Source organism: Neovison vison, chromosome 1, assembly GCF_020171115.1.
Source record: "Neovison vison isolate M4711 chromosome 1, ASM_NN_V1, whole genome shotgun sequence".
Classification (NCBI taxonomy): domain Eukaryota; kingdom Metazoa; phylum Chordata; class Mammalia; order Carnivora; family Mustelidae; genus Neogale; species Neogale vison.
Genome location: NC_058091.1, coordinates 254,906,376 through 254,915,081, shown reverse-complemented (window position 1 = coordinate 254,915,081; position 8,706 = coordinate 254,906,376).

The following is an 8,706-nucleotide window of genomic DNA, read 5'->3' as shown; positions in this document are numbered from 1 at the left end:
AGGTGTCCATCATGGCAGCCCGCAGGGAGCCAGGAGAAGCCAGCTCCTGCCCTATGGGGGAAGCCGGGGCGGTGGTCATCTCCTAGAGTGCAGGGCTGGCAGTGAAAGACAGGCTGAGTACAGGGGGATGGAGCCACCCACCGCCTCAATTGCCCTGGCCCCGGAACCTCCATTCCTCTCCTGGGGATGGGAGAGAAGCAGTGACACCTCCTACAGGGCTCACTAAAGGGACAGAATAAGGCAGAGCCTGGGATGCCTCAGCCCAGGGCCTGGAGGCAGCATCTCACAGACAGTACGGCCTATTGGGGTTCCTTTATTCAGCAACTATTTATTGACACAAGCCAGAGGCCACACTGGCTGGGACATTAAGGACACAAAGTGAACAAGAGATGCTTTTCTGGACCCCAAACCCATATGCATTGGTAAGCTACCAAATTGTCAAAACAGCGAACTCCACAACGTGAGTGCTTCTAGAACTGTTTCTTTAGAAATGAACACAGCCAGTGACACGGGACTCACTTGCTCAAGGAGAAGCTGGGGAGGCTCTTCACAGGACAGATCTCTGGGTCCACAGAAGTGGCATCGCCCGGCCTTCATGGACAGCTTTCTTTGACTGACGGGCAGGAAACCTCCAACCCACCCAAGTCTTGGCCTGCCAAAGCCAGCTGCCCAGGGAGAAAGAAAGACAGTAGGACATTATGACAAAATTAAAGGGATACCTCTCTGACGTGTTTAAAAAAAAAAAGTACCTCTTTCTTTTTCATTTTTCCGGACAGAAAGCAGCATGGTCAGATTTATAAGCAGAGACCCTTGGCAACATTAGTTCGTAGGCCCAGCTCCTACTCCAGCGGCTAGAACCAGCCCAGAACAGTGGTTCTCAGTCCTGGTCCACACTGGTAACACCAGGAAGCTTCAAAATTCAAAATTCTGACACCTGGGTCCCATCCCCAGAACCTCTGATGTAACCAGCCTCAGGTCGGGGCCTGGGCCTGGGGACGTTTAAAATCATCCCAAGGGTTCCTGTGCTCCAAAAGCAAAAGTACGGACCTCAAGGATTATCTTTACTATTCAGTATGTTGTTGACAGAAAAAGCAAGTTGAGGAAACTGTACAATGCTTGGTATGTAGTAAGTGCTCAATATATGGTCACTGAATAATTGAAGTATATAGAGTAGCTTCCCTGCTTTTTTTTCTTTTATTTTTTTTAAGGCTATGTGTAATAGGGGGTTACAATAAAGGGGCTGTAATCAATCACACAGGAAGACCTGGGAGGCCCCCAGCCACACACACAGGGGGATCCTTCTGGAAGATAAATGGAGTCGGGGAGGCACTCACTCTTTTCACTGTATGTGCTTCTCTGGCATAGCCATTTTCACTCCAAGCCCATGTCGCTTTTTTAAGTTAATAGTAAAGAAAATGATTTACCGGCGGTTAAAGAAGCCCCACATTGAGCTTCTCTCGCTTCCCTTTTCTTTACCTATTCAAGGGACAGGAAATGCCCATAAATAGCCAGTGGGAAAGAAAGGTCAAGGGGGGGACTGAGTCAGTGAACCAAAGCTGGCAGGGACTGAACTGCCTGCCTCAGCCCTCCAAAATCCCTTCAAAAGTCCCGAGGCCCCTTCCAGGCTAGCAGCTGGGACCCCGAGGTATGCTGGGAAAGCTGAGAAGCAGAGCGTTACTAGAGTAGCGACTGGAGCTGGCCTTGGGGCTGCGGGGAGCTGTGGTTCTGGGTTCTCAAGCCAGCTGCCCTCGGGAGTCCAGCCTTGAAGCTCCACTGGGCCATCGTGCTGGGGTCGTGTCATCCTTGTGACCTCACTGTGACACAATTACCCAGCCCTGCCCCTGGGTGTTTCAGAGAAAACTCCATACAGCAGGGTGCGGAGAGGCCACTAAGTGTCGTGTTATCTAATGTTATCACACAGCATTCTGGGAGTGCCCTATCAGGATCCTCCTGCTGCTGCTCTGGGCACTGAGGCCGGGATCGGGATGCCTGGGTGCTGGTCCCAAGTGGCCCAGGCCTCTGAATTTCAGGACCCTATAGCACCTTGTGGCTGGATTGTGGCCAGCCCCCTACCCATGCTGTCCAAGGCACTCTGTCTAGTGGCCTCCCTACTAGACACACAGCAGGGTCCCTGGTAATATCTGTGACCCCAAGAACCTTAAAGCACAGGAACACTGAGAGATTCCCTTAGAATGCCAAGGTCCCAGCACCTGTTTCCCCACCAACAAGAGCAGGAACTGGCATTCCTGGGCTGCCTTGTCCATGCCAGGATCTTAGAGAGATCCACTTTACCTGCCCCCAAGGGAACAGTACTATGACCTCCCCCATTTACACACAAGACACCTGAGAGCCATTTGGGGCATGTGACCAGCATCCCCACGGAAGGGGCAGAGCCAGAATTCAAGATCTCTGACCTCGAAGCACAGGGCCCACAGTGCTCTCAGAGGACCTGAATGGGGCAATGGGCTTTCTTCCTAGCCCTGGTCACCTCACCCCAGGTCTTGGACTCGGGCTCCTATCTGGAAAGGGTGAGAGGCAAGCCTGGAGAAGGATCTGGATGGAGGAGGATCACAGCTGGCCTCGAAGACCGCCTGCATGGGCTGAGCCAAGTTGGTGTCGAGGCTGGGGCCCTCTTGAAGCCCAGTCTCTGGGCCAGGAGCCAGGCTGACCTCTGGCCCTCTAGCCTCCCTCCTTCTTAGAAATCCTCTCAGCCCTCATTTCCTGAAGCATCTGCCTCAGTGAAGAAACCCGCTTAAGCCCTTGTCTCCTGGCCTCCTTATCTACCCTGACTCAGGGCTTTGGTCTCTGGGGAGCTGCCTCAGAATCCAGGGGGCATACAGGGGCTGTGGGGCTGGAAGAGGAGAGAGCGTGCATCTGGGACCCTCGTGGGAACCATTTCAATTTCCCTATTACTCTGTGGTCTTAGAGACTTGGCCCCTCAGTGCCTCCATTTCTTCAGCTTCACAGAGCATGCTTGCAGATAGATGTCAGTACTGACAGACACCTTCTCCGGGCCAGGTGCCATCATGGCAGCTGGATGCATGTTTCCTCACAAAGTCTTCACAGCAACCTGATGAGGCAGAAATTCATTATTTTCCCAATTTGATAGCCATAGAACAGAGGCTCAGAGAGCGATGGTAGTCGCCCAAGATCACAAGGTGGTAAGTGGGGGGAGTTGAGCCAAGGCAGAGAGACACTTTCCATTTTGCCTCTGCTGAGTAATGATATTTCCTCACGGGCTTCCATGGACTGTGGCCCAGCCAGGAGCCAGCCTGGCCCCTTCGCTGTGTGCCCCAGCACCTTGTGGGTGCTGGAGAGAAGAACCGGTGCAGACACAGGAGAGGAGATAGTCTGTGCTCTGGAATGAGCCACATCACCGGCCCTGTTACTGTGGAGTTCTGTGGCCTTACAGAATTCCCTCTGCCTGTCACAGCCTCAGCCTCCTCACAAAAATGCGATCCTAATTATAGTAAGCCCATGAAAGTGTCTCTGGGAAGATGAGAGATGTGTACGAAAGCCCCTTTGCCTACAACTCCGGAAATGGTGCCTTTATCGTTGTTTTGAATTATTAATTTAAAATTTTGCCTTTTATTAATTTGAAATGAGAAAATGTCTGCAAAGGGACTTTGAAAATCACAACATACTGCCTTCTTTGTATTTTGATGTTACCGATCTGCCTGAGGACACAGATAAAAGGAGATCTCTCCCAGGTCAGGTTGGAGGCATAAAAGATGGCCAGCTCCAAAGAGGGATTTATGGGGACACTTAGTATTACCCCATGATCCAGCATGTGACGGTCGTGACCAAGGATGGGAGATGCAGCCTGAGAACGAGGTAGTGCCAGACGGAGCCTCAGACCAGTGTCTAAAACTGACACCAGCCAAATAGAGGGCCTTAGGCAGGACATAGCCCGACTGTCTCGCCAAAAAGACCACTCCACTGGCCCTTGCCTTATCATTTCAATGGGTATTTCACAGAGGCCCAGTGACAGGTAAGGGCTGGCCAAGGTGACTGTTAATGATCAAGCACAGAGCAGAAACCAGAATCCCTAACTCTTGACCCCAGCCACCCATGTCCCTTGCCTGGCGGAACATTCCCATGGAAGCCACCATGCCCATCTCTACTGCCCAGAAGGGCATAGACCCATGAACATGTTGATTTCTACCCCATCCAGGCCACCAGCCCTCTAATGGCCAGCATCTTACTCCCACTCATTCCTGTCCCTGGTTCAGACCCCAGCATGTGGTAGGGCTCAGAAATGCTTGCTGAGTGAATGAGACCCTACTCCATGCTAGGCCCAGCCTACGACCCTTTGAGCCTCACAGGGCTTCACACAAGTTGAGTGTGAGATCACAGAGGTAGAAATCACATGGGACAATAAGAAGGGTGGCACAGGTGTGAGGCATGGCCCATGGGGGCCACAGGGTGGTGTGGAGGGTCACAAATTCTGGGCCACCCAGCCTGTGTTCAAGTCCCAGCTCCACTATGGACTAGCCCGGGGGATGGGGTGGGGTGGGGGGTTGATACACTTCCTTAGCTTCTTTGTGCCTCAGTTGGCAGTAGAGTGCTCACCCCACAGAGTTACCATGAAAATCTAGGACACACACACACTTGGCACGAGACCTGACCATAGTCAGTGCTCACCTACTGGTGGCCAGTGGGACTGTCTAGAATAGCTGTCTAAGAGACACACACACACACACACACACACACGTGCCTTCTCCAAGAGCTGGGTGCCCCCCTCCACCGTAGCTGGATTGCTTCCAAAAGCAGGGCCGTCACTGGGGCAGGACTTTCTGAAATGGATTAGCATTTCTCTGCCCCTACCAGCAACAGCCCCCAGTTCTTTCTGGATGATGTCAACCAGCCTGAAGCCCCTTCACTCCTGCCCCAGGAAGTCATCAGTTCCTAAGGAGAAACTGAGGCCCACGAGTGTCCTTACCCTAAATGGCCCCGGTCTCCTGGGTGAAGTAGGGTAGGCTAAGAAGAGCCCAATGAATTTGAGGTGACCTCCTACTGGGCATCTCTTCCCTTTGCGCCTCCGTGTCCTCTGCAGTAAAATAAAGGGGTGATCTAAAATAAGATCGTCACCTCGGTCCACTGTCCCTTTGGTGGCTAATGCTCTATGATTCTATTTCTGTGTTCTCTGTTAATAGCATCATCATCCCCACAATAGCTAGCATTGATTGAACACCTGCTATATGTCAGAAATTAAACTTGGGGATTGATTTAATAGCAGCTGACAGTTATTGAAAGCTATGATCCACCAGCCATGAACGCTTCACTCATGATCTCATTCAATCCTCATGACGACCCTCTGCAAAGGTATCATCAGCATCCTCACCACCATAAGGATGCCCGAGCCAGGTCCTCTGAGATGAGATGGCCTCATTCTGCTGGGATGTGAACTCAAGAGCTAGGCTTGCAATCACTAGGTCATGCCCAAGTCCATACAGCTCTGTGCAGCAAGAATTATTATCTCCATTTTACTGATTTAAACACACACACACACACACAAACCTGTGGCCCAGAAAGGGGAAGTGACTCAGCCTACGTCACACTGTTTGAGATGATGGCCTCCGAGGATATCCTGCTTCAACCACCTTTAATCCTAATCATCTCAGAGACATCAAAGAATTGCACTTGGGCTCTGTGACGCTCAGTCCCTACTCAGTTCCTGTCCAGTTACTCAGGACCTACAGCTGAGCTTCAGATAGCTGAGGGTCTGGCCTCTGGCAGGAGGTCGGACTTGCAGATAAGCAGAGCCCTGAATCACAGAAGCTCACACCCCATCCACTGCCTGGCCCTCAAGGGGGGATTTTCCCCGAAAGGCACTCGCTTGTGCGACACACCGGTTGTCATCTTGGCGGCCATGACAGCTTTGCCCCCTCCCTATAACAATCCTCATTTTGCAGGAAATGGAGGTCATATGCTTTATCTAAGCAGGGAATCAGCAACCAGGGCTCCAGGTGAATTCTATCATCAAGGACATCTTTTTAAATGCCAGCAGATTGCAGAGGATTGGTTGTTTTCTCCGCCTGTGGAGAGGGAATTTGGAGGTACAGGCGGCAGGCCGGATCTCCAGCCAGGCAGAGAAAGGTGGTGATGAGGGGTGTGCTGTGGCTTCAAAAGATCCTTCTCCAAGAAGTCTCTTTCCTTTCAGTGGCCACCATGGAATGAACAGTGGCTTAGTTCCTCTTTTCAATCCTCCCTTGATATACTCACCTTTTTCCCCCCAGGAGCAGAGGAAAGAGGAAGCTGCTATTTGATTTCTGGAGGCTCAGGCAGAGTAAAAACACAAGCACCCCTAAGGTTGGGCTGACTCATTCCCTGACTGAGGGATAAGGCCAGCCCAAACCAAGGGGGCTTTGGGAAGACCTGGTCTTTTGTTCCCTTTGAGACTAAAATGAATCACCCATCTCAGCAAGTCACCCTGGCCAGTCCCAAACTTTCCCAGGTTGAACCAGCACAAGTATTGAAAATGAGTCAGGTGGGGTCCCCATCAATGGGCACCATCAAGGATAAAAAGGCTGGGCTCCTCCTGACTTTTCACCTTCAGCCTGGTGCTTGGAAGAGGTCAGAGGGGACTTCATTCTTCTTGGAGCAAAGTGGAAGCTTTGCTAGAACTAGAAAAGGAAGGCCAGACACAACGTCTCTGACCACATGGGTCAGCAAAGTGGGGACCACCTGCTGCATATTGGTGCTGTGTGTGGGATACAGTTAAACAAGTTCACTCCTTAGTTCATTGACTCCGGCAGGTGGTCAGGTCAGGAGCATTGATTGGATGTCTACCAGGTGCTGGGCACTCGGCATGCTATTCCTTCTCCAGACCCTGCAAAGAAGAGACACGGTCCTCATGCAAGGAAGAGGAAACTGAGGCAAAGGGCAGGATCACCCAGCCAGAAATCTTTCTCAGAGCTGTCTCACTATGCAGACTTGCTTCTTTTAACTCTGTGTCTTCAGAAACTTCACCTTCATCAGCAGGTGAACGTGCCCATTTCACACATCACCATCTGGATGGGTTCGGGAGAGTCTAGAAACCCTGAGACTTTTCTCAGCAAAGCTGCCTGAGTTATTTCAGAGGAAAAGCTTGCTGCAAGGAGAAGCAGAAGGTTGGCGGTCTTCTGGGGCCTCAGCATTCCAGAGGCCAGATGTGGGAGCCTGACGTCACCCACCAAGTTCCAGGCTGCGCTCTGCTGGCTTGTGAGCCCTGTTCCTCCATGCCCTCCTCCTCCCTTTCCTCAGCATGGAAGAGACTGAGCACTGTTGGCAGCTGCTCCTCAGCATCTGGCGGAACATTCTGCCCCATAGCTGAGCTCCTCTCACTCCCCAGCCATCCCTGGGGATGGCTGGTGACTCATATTTCCATTTTCAGTGCACAGCCAGGCACCAGATCTTTCTGTGATCAGCAGAACTAGCCATATGGCGTCGGGGTTAAGGACATGAGTTGTGACGTCAGACAGGTCTGAGTTCAAATCCTCATCTGCTACTTGTTAGCTGTGTGATTTCAAGCAGCTGGCTTACCCTCTCTGAGCCTCTGCTTCCCTGTTTGTAAATGGAGACCGTGGCTATCAACTCTGATGTCTTCTTCACTGAAAAAGGCTCTTCCCATTTGCTTGCAGCTCTGAAAAATGAGCTATTCCATCCTATCAGTTTTCCTTTTTATAGACACATTATCCATAAGCCAAGAAAAGAGGAAGCTAATACTAGATTTCTTAAAATGAAACAGCAATGTTGTATACCTGAAACTAAAGTAACATTGTGTATCAACTATATTTCAGTTAAAAAAATGAAACACTAATATTTATATCCTATTTACTAAGGACCAGGGATCTGTTATAGAGATGAGGAAACTGAGGCCCAGAGAGGTAAAGTAACTTGTCAATGTCACACAGCCAGTAGGGAGCTGAGCAGAGATTCATACCCAGGCTGTCTGACTTCAGAGTCCATGCACTTAATCATTATGTTGAGAAAAGTAAAGAAAAGGAAGCACATAAAGCATGTGGCATGATACTAGACATAGAGTGGATTCCGGATAAACGTTTGCTGGTAGTATTATTATTACTATTATTGTTGCTTTGCCATCAACATGTCTGAGTCTTATCTTTGACCATTAGAAATAGGACAGGGCTCCTTTCAGCCAAATCGAAGAGTCAAGAAGCTCTTGGATTAAAGGCAGTCAGTTGGCCCACCCAGATGTGTGGGACCTTTGACATGCTAACTAAATGTTCCTGCCATGTGGCCTTGAGCAATTCACTTCATGTCTCCGGGCCTCAGTTTCCTCATCTGTCAGGAGGAAGGACACTCTGCTCTGTCTTATTGTTGGTTTGGGAACAGGAGAGGAAGTGCTAGGTGTGAACAGGTTGAATGCCGTGTTAAAGATTGTCAGGCCATCAGCAGACCCTCCAGCCCAGGCAGCCTGGCATCAGAGGCCCATTTTAACCACTGGGCACTACTGTTTCCCAGGGAGGATGCGCTCACCCAAAGACAAACCTTGCAGGGGCACATGGGTAGTTCAGTCAGTTAAGTATCTGACGCTTGCTCTCAGCTCAGGTTCAATCTCAAGGTTGTGAATTCGTGTCCCACACTAGGCTCCCCAATGGGCATAGGACCTAGTTAAAAAAAAAAAAAAAAAAAGACAAAGTTTGCAATTTGGGTCCCAAATACCTACAACCAAAAGCCAGTAAGATGCTGGTGACAGAAGAT